A 13,141-nucleotide genomic window follows, 5' to 3' on the forward strand; every position below is an offset into this window, starting at 1 on the left:
TTTCAGCGAGCCCGCCTCCCCTCCGCCTGCTCCGTCCCTCTATCTCTCTCTCTAATCTTTCCATTTCTGTCTAAATCTTTGATTGACATACTTACAGGGTCTTTTTTTTAAGTTTCTATCTCATTTGCGCGCGCTTTCTCTCTCTGTCTCTCTGTCATCCCGTGTCCTTTCTCCTTTATACTCAGTCTCTTTCTCTGACTCTCCATGTCTGCCGTTTTCTCCCCTTTCTCTTTCCGATTTCCCTTCTCACTTTCTCCCTTTCCCATCTCTATGGTCTCTCTCTCACTTATTTTCTCTTCTCCCCAGTCTCACTTTCTGTGTCTCTTTTTGTAAAGGAATGTGGGTTAGAATTAGGTTGTGGGTTGGAATCCCTGTAAAGGAAATCCGCGCTGGAAGCCGGGAGCCCGGGGACCGGGGCCGCAGGCGCGGCACCGGAAGCCGGGAGCCCAGGGACCGGGGCCACAAGCGCGGTGCCGGAAGCACGCGCCGGAAGCCGGGAGCCCGGGGACCGGGGCGGGAGCGCGGCGCCGGAAGCCGGGAGCCCGGGGACCGGGGCCGCGAGCGCGCGCCGGAAGCCGGGAGCCCGGGGACCGGGGCCGCGAGCGCGCGCCGGAAGCCGGGAGCCCGGGGACCGGGCCGGGAGCGCCACGCCGGAAGCCGGGAGCCCGGGGACCGGGGCCGCGAGCGCGTGCCGGAAGCCGGGAGCCCGGGGACCGGGCCGGGAGCGCGGCGCCGGAAGCCGGGAGCCCGGGGACCGGGGCAATTCAGACAGCGAGCGCACACCCGGGGGCCGGGGCAATTCAGACAGCGAGCGCGCACCCGGGGACCGGGGCAATTCAGACAGCGAGCGCGCACCCGGGGACCGGGGCAATTCAGACAGCGAGCACGCACCCGGGGACCGGGGTCAGATTCAGACAGCAGGCGCGCACCCAGGGACCGGGGTCAGATTCAGACTGCAGGCGCGCAGCCGGGGACCGGGGTCAGATTCAGACTGTTGCCCGGATCGCGAACCCGCTCCGGCAACTCAGATCGCAATTTAAATCAGAAGAGAGCCAGGGGACGTCTCCCACCGGTCTCCACTGGCCGTCCTATAGCGCGTCCGCCAGGACTGTGCCAGCCTCAGTTTCAGACCTCGCGAGAAACGTCAGAGATTCAGATTCAGAACAGACACACAGACACAGACAGGCAAACAGAGACGAGCCAGCTCACCTATCAGTAGATCGATCCTAGCAGATCCGTTGACCAGGGGTCTGGTGGGCTTGGGGAATCCCGGACGGGCCCCCAGATGTTATGCCCAGACTGTTTGTTCCCCAAAGAAGACCACCAGAGTCCAGAGTCAAAGTCAAGCGGCAAGGATCTTTACTACAAGTTCGAACTTGGTCCCTCCTTTACACAGTATACAAGAGGGCCCCGAACAATGCGAGCGTTTGCTTTTTATAGCCCGAAAGTTGTAGGGGAACAAAGAAATTCTTTTGGCTCTTGCGCTTTCAGTAACCTTGAACGGCTGTCTCCTTATCGGAGACTTTCCAGGTGGTGTTTGTACTGGGCTCAGGGAGTTTGAGAGATATATGGTGGTGGGATGGGAGGATGGGATGTGTTTGTGCTAGGCTCAGGGAGTTTTGAGCCCGGGGCTGAGGGATGTGCCCAGCTCCTGTGCCCAGCTCCTTTCACCACCACTACCCAATGAGCAGTCAGCATACCCTCCAAGACATCAACTTTAACAATTCTGTCCCCAAAATGCAGCGACTTCTATAATATTAAAAAAACCCCAAAACTTGAAGGGTATTACTTTAGTTCTTTTAGCATATTTTGTGCATTTTTAAACATCTAGGAAGATGAGATGTTTCAAATAGGACTGAAGTTTTTCACTATACACACAGTCCCATTGAGTAAACAGTGCACATACATAACAAAGGCTATAATTTCAATATGTTTTCTGACTAGGAACATTCTGGCCTAGAACCCTTCCCCTTCCTACCTCTATCAACCCAGGGGACAAGTATAAGCATCTGCAATGCTTAGAAGGGATTTTTAAATTTTAATTTTAATTAATTTATTTTTTTAAGATGGAGTCTCGTTCTGTCGCCTAGGTTGGACTGCATTAGTGCAAGCTTGACTGACTGCAACCTCCGCCTCCTGGGTTCAGGAGATTCTCCTGCCTCAGCCTCCTGAGTAGCTGGGATTATAGGCACGTGCCACCATACCTGGCTAATTTTTTTTTTTTTTTTTTGTATTTTTAGTAGAGATGGGGTTTCACCATGTTGGTCAGGCTGGTCTCTAACTCCTGACCTCATGATCCACCTGCCTTGGCCTCCCAAAGTGCTGGGATTACAGGTATGAGCCACTGAGCCCAGCCTGGGATAGAGCCTCGCTCCATCACCCAGGCTGGAGTGCAGCGGTGCAGTCTTGGCTCACTGCAACCTCTGCCTCCCAGGTTCAAGCCATTCTCCTGCCTGAGCCTCTGGAGTAGCTGAGATTACAGGCACCCATCAGTATTCCCAGCTAATTTTTGTATTTTTAGTAGAGACGGGGCTTTGTCATGTTGGCCAGGCTGATCTCAAACTCCTGACCTCAGATGATCCACCCGCCTGGGCCTCCTAAAGTGCTGGGATTACAGGTGTGAGCCACTATGGCTGGCCTTACAAGGAATTTTAACAATTTCACTTCCATAAGTGGTTTTTTTTTTTTTTTTTTTTTTTTTTTTTTGAGACGGAGTCTCGCTCTGTCACCCAGGCTGGAGTGCAGTGGCTGGATCTCAGCTCACTGCAAGCTCCACCTCCTGGGTTCACGCCATTCTCCTGCCTCAGCCTCCCGAGTAGCTGGGACTACAGGCGCCTGCCACCTCGCCCGGCTAAGTTTTTGTATTTTTAGTAGAGACGGGGTTTCACTGTGTTACCCAGGATGGTCTCGATCTCCTGACCTCGTGATCCGCCCGTCTCGGCCTCCCAAAGTGCTGGGATTACAGGCTTGAGCCACCGTGCCCGGCCTCATAAGTGTTTTTAAGAACAGTCTTTCCTATGAATTTTAACGTAAAGTACTCAGTGTATTAGTTTACTAACTCCACTTTTGTCATACGGTGGCAAATTCTTTAACATCTTGAAAGACTAGATGTTGTAAAGCAGGACTCATTTGACCTTTATATACACTAGATACGCAGCAAAGTAAAATTAAACGCACAGACGTGAGTGACAACGGTCAAATGTTGTTCACCAGAAACACTCTTGTATAAAGCCCTTTGAACTTTCTCCTCCTTCCTCCCTGAACCAGCACAAATATAATAATGTGTACTGCTCAGAGAAGTGGTGTGATCAATTTCTAAAAGACAATATTTCATATGAATTTTAATAGAAAGATATCTACAAAATGTATTATTTACTACCTCTACTTTTTTTTTTTTTTTTTGAGACGGAGTCTCGCTCTGCCGCCCAGGCTGGAGTGCAGTGGCCGGATCTCAGCTCACTGCAAGCTCCGCCTCCCGGGTTCACGCCATTCTCCTGCCTCAGCCTCCCGAGTAGTTGGGACTACAGGCGCCCGCCACCGCGCCCGGCTAGTTTTTTGTATTTTTTAGTAGAGACGGGGTTTCACCGTGTTAGCCAGGATGGTCTCGATCTCCTGACCTCGTGATCCGCCCGTCTCGGCCTCCCAAAGTGCTGGGATTACAGGCTTGAGCCACCGCGCCTGGCACTACCTCTACTTTTAACATACTTGGTCCACTTCTAAATATCTAGAAAGAGTAGATGTTTCAAATAAGGACTTAGGCCGGGTGTAGTGGCTCATGTCTGTAATCCCAGCACTTTGGGAGGCTGAGACGGGTGGATCACGAGGCCGGAAGTTCAAGACCAGCCTGATCAACATAGTGAAACCCCATCTCTACTAAAAATACAAAAATTAGCCTGGAGTGGTGGCACGCGCCTGTAGTCCCAGCTACTTGGGAGGTTGAGGCAGGAGAATCGCTTGAACCCGGGAGGTGGAGGTTGCAGTGAGCCGAGATTGTGCCACTGCACTGCAACCTGGGTGACAGAGTGAGACTCCATCTCAAAATAAATAAATAAATAAATAAATAAATAAAATAAAAAATAAGGACTTAAGTTTTCTCCTATATACACAGTAGTGTTAAATAAATGACACATGTAGCAATGGTTATATCTGAAAGTATCTTCTAAATAGGAACATTCTGGTTTCTTTTCTTTTTTTCTTTTTACATTTTCACTTCCTTGTTAGTGCAATGGAACATTCTGGTTTGAATCCTTCATTTCTTCCAACTCCTCTCCACCACCAATCTGGTGGATATAGGGACATGTGTCACTTAGGAGAGATGTTATCATTTCATGTCCAAAAGTCCTTTTCAGAAGACAGCCTTTTCATGAGTTTTAACACAAACTGTACAAAATGTGTTTTTTACTAATATTCAGAGACTAGATATTAAAAAATTAAGACTCATTTGTCCAGTATATACACAATACAGACAGTACAACAAAGTTAAGTGAAATGCATGTAACATATAGGGCAATGGGTAAGGAAAATTTTCTTTTTATTTATTTATTTGAGATGGAGTTTCGCTTTTGTTGCCCAGGCTGGAGTGCAATGGCATGATCTCAGCTCACTGCAACCTCTGCCCCCCGGGTTCAAGCAATTTTCCTGTCTCAGCCTCCCAACTACTTGGGAGTAGTTGGGATTACAGGTGCCTCCTACCTCACCCGACTGATTGTATTTTTAGTAGGGATGGGGTTTCGCCATGCTGGCCAGGCTGGTCTTGAACTCCTGACATTGGGTGATCTGCCCCGCCTCAGCCTCCCAAAGTGCTGGGATTACAGGCATGAGCCATGAGCCACTGCACCCGGCTGATAAGCTGAAATTTTCAAGTACACAGTAGCAAAACACATTTCATAATATCTTCCCTCCTATCTCCCTGAACCCAATGAACAACCACAGAGATTATACTGTTCTCAGAGGTGGTTTCACAATTCTGCTTCCAACACAGTATTTTGATTAGTTTTTTAAAGCCACTTACACAAAGTGTTATTCTACTATTTCTTTTTTCTTTTCTTTTTTTTTTGAGATGGAGTTTTGCTCTTGTTGCCCAGGCTGGAGTGCAATGGCACGATCCCTGCTCACACAACCTCCACCTCCCGGGTTCAAGCCATTCTCCTGCCTCAGCCTCTCAAGTAGCTGGAATTACAGGCATGCACCACCGCCCCTGGCTAATTTTGTATTTAGTAGAGATGGGGTTTCTCCATGTTGGTCAGGCTGGTCTCGAACTCCTGACCTCAGGTGATCCTCCCGCCTCAGCCTCCCAAAGTGCTGGGATTACAGGCATAAGCCACTGCACCCAGCCTACTACTTATACTTTTAAATACATCAAGCGTTTCTAAATATATAGAAAGACTAGATATTTCATATTAGAACTTGCCCACTGTATACACAGCACTGTTAAAATTACACACAATTGTTACAGGTTGGTGCAAAAGTAATTGAGCTTTTGCATTTAATCTGAGGTATCTTCTAAATATGACCATCGTGGGCTTGAACCATACACTCCTCACTTCCTTCTCTCTGTCATCAATGCAGAGGACTAGTACAGGCATGTGTAATGGTTAGAGAGGTTGAACAAACTCATATCCTAAAGCCATTTACAGAGGACAACATTTCCTGTGAATTTCAATACAAACTGTACAAAATGAGCCAATTTTACTAAGACTTGGTCATAGGCTGGCAGCCTTTTTAACATCTAGAGACTAGATGTTGCAAAATTAAGGACTCATTTGTGCATTACATACACTAGATACACAGCAAAACCAAATAAACAAAATGTGCAGAAAAACGGTGTCTGAAAACTTCCAAGTGTGAATGCACTAGTATATTACCTTTTGCAATTCCTTCCCTCCCACCTCCTGCAAACCATTGAACAAGCATAGATGGTACTATCCTGCTCATAGAGGTGGTTTAACAATTTTATTTCCAAAAGATAATATTCCTTATGAATTTCAGCAACAAGATATTTACAAATTGATATTTTACTATCTCTATATTGAATATGCGTTGGGTACTTGTAAACATCTACATAGACTAGGTGTTTCAGGTAAGGATAGTTGTCCTCATAGACATAGCAGTGTTGAATGAGCCTCACATATGAAGCAATAGTTGCAGTTTTTTTCTTTTCTTTTCTTTCTTTCTTTCTTTTTTTTTTTTCTGATATAGAGTCTGGCTCTGTGATGCAGGCTGGATCTCAACTGACTGCAACTTCCGCCTCCTGGGTTCAAGCAACTCTTGTGCCTCAGCCTCCCAAGTAGCTGGGATTACAGGCACGGATCTGCCCACCTTGGCCTCCTAACAACTGGGATTACAGGCATGAGTCACTGTGCCTGACCGGTTTTTTTTTTTTTTTCTTTCTTTCTTATTAGAAAATATGGGATGCTTCATGAATTTGCATGTCATCCTCGCACTGGGGCCATGCTAATCTTCTCTGTATCATTCCAACTTTAGCGTATATGCTGCCAAAGTGAGCACGATAGTTTTCATTTGACAGTGTCTTCCCAACATGAACATTCTGGCCTAAAACTGTTCCCTTCTACACCAATGCAGTGGGCTATAATGCTCAAATTTTCAGATGACATTCTTTCCTAGGAATTTTTTTTTTTTTTTTTTTGACGGAGTCTCACTCTGTCGCCCAGGCTGGAGTGCAGTGGTGCGATCTCGGCTCACTGCAAGCTCTGCCTCCCTGGTTCATGCAATCCTCCTGCCTCAGCCTCCCAGGTAGCTGGGACTACAGGTGCCCGCCACCATGCCCGGCTAATTTTTTGTATTTTTAGTAGAGACGGGGTTTCACTGTGTTAGCCAGGACGGTCTTGATCTCCTGACCTCGTGATCCACCCGCCTCGGCCTCCCAAAGTGCTGGGATTACCGGCGTGAGCCACCGTGCCCAGCCTTTTCCTAGGAATTTTAAAACAAAATGTACAAAATATATTAGTTTAACTAACTCTACTTTTGCTTTTGTCATACACTGGCAACCTCTCTAACATCTAGAAAGAGCAGCTGTTGTAAATTAGGACTTGTTTATCTTTTATGTACATTATATACACAGATAAGTAAAACAAAATGCCCAGACAGAAGGGCTAGTGGTTAATCTTGCTTCATTATAAGCGCAGTGGTGCAGAGTTCATTGTACCTCCTTCTCTTCCTTCTTCCCCTGAACCGCGCACAAACATAACATACTACGCAAAAACAACATTTCATACGAATTTTAACAAAAAGATGCCTGTAACCCCAGCACTTTGGCAGGCCGAGGCCTGCGGATTGTTTGAGGTCAGGAGTTCAAGACCAGCCTGGCCAACATGGTGAAACCCCATCTCTACTAAAAATACAAAAGTTAGCCGGTTGTGGTGGTACATGCCTGTAATCCCAGCTACTTGGGAGGCTGAGGCAGGAGAATGGCTTGAACCTGGGAGGTGGAGGTTGCAGTGAGCCGAGATTGTGCCACTGCTCTCCAGCCTGGGCAGAGCGAGACTCTGTCTCAAAAAAAAAAGTTTTACAAAATGTGATATTTTACTACCTCTACTTTTAACATATATCAGGCACTTCAGAACATCTAGAAAGACTAGTATTTCAAAAAAGTACTTTGTACTGTCAACTATATATAAAATAGTGAAGAATAAAATGTACACAGAAAACAACGATGATAATATGAAAACATCTTCTCCATATGACCTGCCTGGCATAGAACCTTCTCTTCCTTCTCACAGTCTTCTGCTCCATGTCCTCTAAACCCCTGTACAAATGTGGACGTGTGTTACTCTTGGTGCTTCTACATTTCACAAAGTCATTTCCAGCGGAGGTGGTGGGGTGAGGGTGGGGTAGCTCATGCTTGTAATCCCAGCACTTAGGGAGGCTGAGGTGGGAGGATTGTTTGAGGCCAAGAGTTCTAGGCCAGCCTGGGAAACATAGCAAGACCCTATCTTTACAAAAAAATAAAAAATTAAAAAAAAATTAACTGGTTATGGTGGCATGTGCATGTAATCCCAGCTACTCAGGAGGCTGAGGTGGGAGGATTGCTTGAGTCCAGGAATTTGAGGCTACAGTAAGCTATGATCACATCACTGCATTCCAGTCTAAGTGACAGCAAAATCCTGTCTCAAAAAAAAAGAGAAAAAGAAAAAAAAGTCATTTTCAGGAGACACACCTCTTCTATGATTTTTTAAAAAAACAAATGGATGTTTACAAGACGTGTGATTTTCTAACTCTGTCATAGTTGGCAACCTCTTGACATCTAGAAGGACCAGATGTAACAAATTTTTTTTTTTTTTTTTTTTTTTGAGATGGAGTTTCGCTTGTTGGCTAGGCTGGAGTGCAATGGCGCAATCTCGGCTCACTGCAACCTCTGCCTCCTGGGTTCAAGCAATTCTCATACCTCAGCCTCCCGAGTAGCTGGAATTATAGATGCCAACCACCACACCCAGCTAATTTTTGTATTTTTATTACAGACAGTGTTTCACCATGTTGGCCAGGCTGGTCTCAAACTTTTGACCTACCCACCTTGGCCTCCCAAAGTGCTGGGATTACAAGTGTGAGCCACCGTGCCTGGCCACAAATGTTTTCCTTTTTCTTTTTCTTTTTATTACTATTTTTCAGACAGGGTCTCGCTCTGCTGTGTTGCCCAGGCTCTAGTGCAGTGGCACACTCATAGCTCACTGCAACCTCTGCCTCTGAGGCTCAAGCATCCTCCTGCCTCAGCCTCCTAAGTAGCTGGTATCATAGGTGTGCATCACCACACTTGGCTAATTTTTAAATTTTTTGCAGATAAGGGGGTCTTGCTATGTTGCCTAGGCTGGTCATGAACTGCTGAGCTAAAACGATCTTCCCACCTTCACCTCCCAAAGTGCTGGGATTATAGGCATGAGCCACTAACCTGGCCAAATTTTTTCCTTTAAAAGATTGGGGGGCGGCTGGGCGTGGTGGCTCACGCCTGTAATCCCAGCACTTTGGGAGGGTGAGGCGGGTGGATCACGAGGTCAGTATTTTGAGACTATCCTGGCTAACACGGTGAAACCCCGTCTCTACTAAAAATACAAAAAATTAGCAGGCGTGGTGGTGGGCGCCTGCAGTCCCAGCTACTCGGGAGGCTGAGGCAGGGGAATGGTGTGAACCGAGGAGGTGGAGCTTGCAGTGAGCCGAGATCGTGCCACTGCACTCCAGTCTGGGAGAGAGAGCGAGACTCCATCTCAAAAAAAAAAAAAAAAAAAAAGTTGGGGGGCAAGTCGAGATTAGCTTTTAGCTTTTTCATATTATATACACAGGCCTTCTGTGTATTATGCACATAGCCAGTAAATCTTTCCAAAGGGTGGTAGGCATTTCCAGTTGGCCAAATGTGGTCTCTTATTCTACGACTTCTCTCTACCTTATTAAAGTCTGGTAGACTTGTCGGATGGCTGTTGACTCATCCATCTGTGGTTGTCCTGGGCTTCCTCATCTCCTGGCTGGTTCAGGCCTAGGGAGGTCTTGTCCAATTGGGACAGAGCGGGCACCGGAGGATCCAGATCTGTGCGGCCCCATGGCCTACAGAGGTGACCAAGCCTGTGTCAATAGACCCGCTTTTTCACCCGGCCACACCTGTGCCACTCAAGGACATGTATCCTAGCAGCTTGCAGGGGGTTCACCTGGGCCTGGCAGGACTGGGCCGGGAGACCGGGTGGCTGGTATGGTCCAGGCTGGGAGAGGCTGCCACTGCCATCAAGTCACCCAGGTGGGGAGGGGAGGGAGGTTCCCTGCTGCTTGGGCCTGGCTGGTGGGCAGCCACAGCAAGAGCTCTGTGCGTCTACAGCGCAGAGGCTGCAGCCTGTCCTGGGGACCCCCAGTTCATCTGCCAACCTGGAAGAGCTGGCCTCGTTCTGCTTCTCACCCAGCTTTCTGCTGGAACTTAAAATCAGTTTTTGTTTTGTTTCGTTTTTTTGGAGACAGGGTCTTGCTCTGTCACTTAAGCTAGTCTTGAACTCCTGGGTGACTGTGCCCAGCCAGAATCAGTTTTAATGAAACAATGTGCAAGTCCTTAGATTACATAGTCTGAGTGACCTTTGGGTTCAGGCGTTCATGGCGCCAAGTTCCATCACTTAGAACTTACTGGACACCATGCTCTGTTCTGCTGCATTTGGAGCTTCTCTGGGCCTCTCTTCCATTTGTTTCCTGCTGGCTCCCAGACAGACCCAGAGGAAGCATTTCCAGAATGACCTCAGAAATGATTGCGGGGATCCTTTTCACCCAGGGATCTAGTTATATAATGATTCTCCTGGGAGGAAGGGTTTGGGAAGGTCTAACAATGAGGGGGTCCTGAGTCAAAGAAGGGTCCCTTCTTCACCTACCCACTTATATCATCATTTATATTGTTATTTAATATTAGTTTTTATTTTAGAGACAGGTTCTTGCTCTGTCACCCAGGCTGGAGTGCAGTGGCACAATCATAGCTCACTGCTGTCTTGAATTCCTGGGTTCAGGTGATCTCCTGCCTCAGTCTTCCTATAGCTGGGACTATAGGCATGTACCACCACACCTGGCTAATATTTTATTTTAATGTTTTGTAGACATGGGGTCTCACTGTATTGCCTAGGCTGGTCTTGAACTCCAGGGCTTTAAATGATCCTCACATGTCAGCCTCCCAAAGTGCTGGGATTATAGGCATGAACCACTATGCCCAGCTGTATTGTTGTTTTAAAATTACTTTGACCAAAGTTGGACGTTCTACTGAAATTATGAAAGCTGTTCTGTGGTCACCAGGGATCAATACAGACAAAGCTTTCCTGGTAAGTAACTCTTCTCACCAAAAGCCTCATGCTCCCACCTCAATCTTTTTTTTTTTTTTGGAGACGGAGTCTCACTCTATTGCCCAGGCTGGAGTGCAATGGTGCGATCTGGGCTCACTCCGCCTCCCGGGTTCCAGTGATTCTCCTGCCTCAGCCTCCCAAGTAACTGGGACTACAGGCACCCACCACCACGCCCGGCTAATTTTTTGTATTTTTAGTAGAGACGGGGTTTCACTGTGTTAGCCAGGGTGGTCTCGATCTCCTGATCTCATTATCCCCTCGCCTCAGCCTCCCAAAGTGCTGGGATTACAGGCGTGAGCCGCGGCACCTGGTCTTTTTTTTTTCTTTTGAGACGGAGTTTCACTCTTGTCACCCAGGTTGGAGTGCAGTGGCACCATCTTGGCTCACTGCAACCTCTGCCTCCTGGGTTCAAGTGATTCTCCTGCCTCAGGCTCCCGTAGCTGGGATTACAGGCGCCCACCACGCCCGGGCAATTTTTTATATCTTTAGTAGAGGCGAGGTTTCACCATATTGGCCAGGCTGGTCTCAAAATACTGACCTCGTGATCTGCCCGCCTCGGCTTCCCAGAGTGCTGCGATTACATACACCCGGCCATTCCCACCCCAATCTTGTTGAAATTGTGGAGTATATAATTCCAGAAACTTGAAAAAGCTTTTAGAACTCGTTTGGACCAGTGCGTCTCATGTTGTATATCACCCTGAGAGCTTGTGAAATTGCAGGTTCTGATTCAGCATGGTGTTGGAGGGTGAGGGGAGGGACTGTACTTCTTTGTTTTTTGTTTTGTTTTGTTTTGTTTTTTTTGAGACAGGGTCTCACTTTGTTGCCTGGGCTGGAGTGCAGTGGTGCAAACAAGGCTCACTGCAGCCTTGACCTCCTGGGCTCAAGCCATCTGTCCACCTCAGTCTTCCGAGTAACTGGGACTTCAGGCACACACCACTACACCCAGCTAATTTTTGTATTTTTTTGTAGAGATAGGATTTTGCCATGTTGTCCAGGCTAGTCTTGAACTCCTGGGCTCAAGCGATCCACCCACCTTGGCCTCCCAAACTGCTGGGATTACAGATGTGAGCCACCATGCCTGGCTGCTTCTGTATTTTTATTTTTAAAAATATTTATTTATTTGAGATGGAGTCTTGCTCTGTTGCTCAGACTGGAGTGCAGTGGCGTGATCTTGGCTCACTGTAACCTCTGCCTCCCACGTTGAAGAGATTCTGCTGCCTCAGCCCCCCAAGTAGCTGGGATTACAGGGGCCTGCCACCACGACTGGCTAATTTTTTTTTTTTTTTTTTTGTATTTTTAGTAGCGATGGGGTTTCACCATGCTGGCCAGGCTGGTGTTGAACTCCTGACCTCACGTGACCCACCCACCTTGGCATCCCAAAGTGCTGGGATTACAGGTGTGAGCCACCACATCTGGTTCTGTATTTTTAATAAGCTCCCAGTGAGGTCAGTGTTGGCTAGTGGACTGCATTTTGAGTATCATAGATCTGGTTCATGCCCTGGCTGGGTATGGTGACTCATGCCTGTAATCCTAGCACTTTGGGAGGCTGAGGTGGGTGGATTACCTGAGGTCAGGAGTTCGAGACCAGCCTGGCCAACATGGTGAAACCCTGTCTCCTGTCTCTACTAAAAGAAAACAAAAAACAAAAAACAAAAAAAACTAGTCTGGCGTGGTGGCATGTGCCTGTAATCCCAGCTACTTGGGAGGCTAAGTCTCTTGAACCTGGGAGGTGGAGGGTGCAGTGAGCCGAGATCGCTCCATTGCACTCCAGCCTGGGCAACAAGAGCGAAACTCCGTCTCAAAAAAAAAAAAGGTCTAGTTCATGTCTTACCAGCCATTTATAGATGTTAGACTGAGGCCTGAGACAGGAAACTCATGTCCCAAACTCCAGACTTTCCACAATATATATAGAAAATCTGAGGCCAAAAGAGGGAAGTATTGGTGAAGATCACATAGCAAAATGGGGTTTGAGACTAGAAACAAAAGCGCAGATGAAGCGTAGATTCCCATATCAATTTCAACACCAAATACAACATCTAAGAAGACCCGTTGATCTGTGCCCAGCCCTGAGTTGCTTCTGTGGCCTGTCCAGGAATCATCTTGGAGCTTTCACTCCAAGCCCAGGCTATAGGATGGATTCTACATAGCCTTCAGGCTATAGGAAGAAAAAACCTGAAAGTCTTCCCCAGGGCCAGAACTCTGAGAGGGAGTGTCCTGTGCAGACTCCTACTATCAGGGAATGCGCTGGCAATCCCTGAGCAGCAAGACACAGCCCCCTCTACACAGACATTTATTTAAAGGTGTAAGAGCAAGTGTGTGTGAGGTGCCCCTGT

General features: G+C 47.5%; 1 non-coding gene across 1 annotated transcript; it reads right to left on the minus strand.

Moving 5' to 3' along the window:
- Window positions 1–6,400: 6,400 nt before the first annotated feature.
- On the minus strand, window positions 6,401–6,507 carry LOC126945174 (U6 spliceosomal RNA). Its single transcript, XR_007722341.1, has one exon. It is a non-coding gene; the product is annotated as a U6 spliceosomal RNA (small nuclear RNA).
- Window positions 6,508–13,141: the final 6,634 nt, after the last annotated feature.

Source organism: Macaca thibetana, chromosome 20 (assembly GCF_024542745.1).
Source record: "Macaca thibetana thibetana isolate TM-01 chromosome 20, ASM2454274v1, whole genome shotgun sequence".
NCBI classification, from domain to species: Eukaryota; Metazoa; Chordata; class Mammalia; order Primates; family Cercopithecidae; genus Macaca; species Macaca thibetana.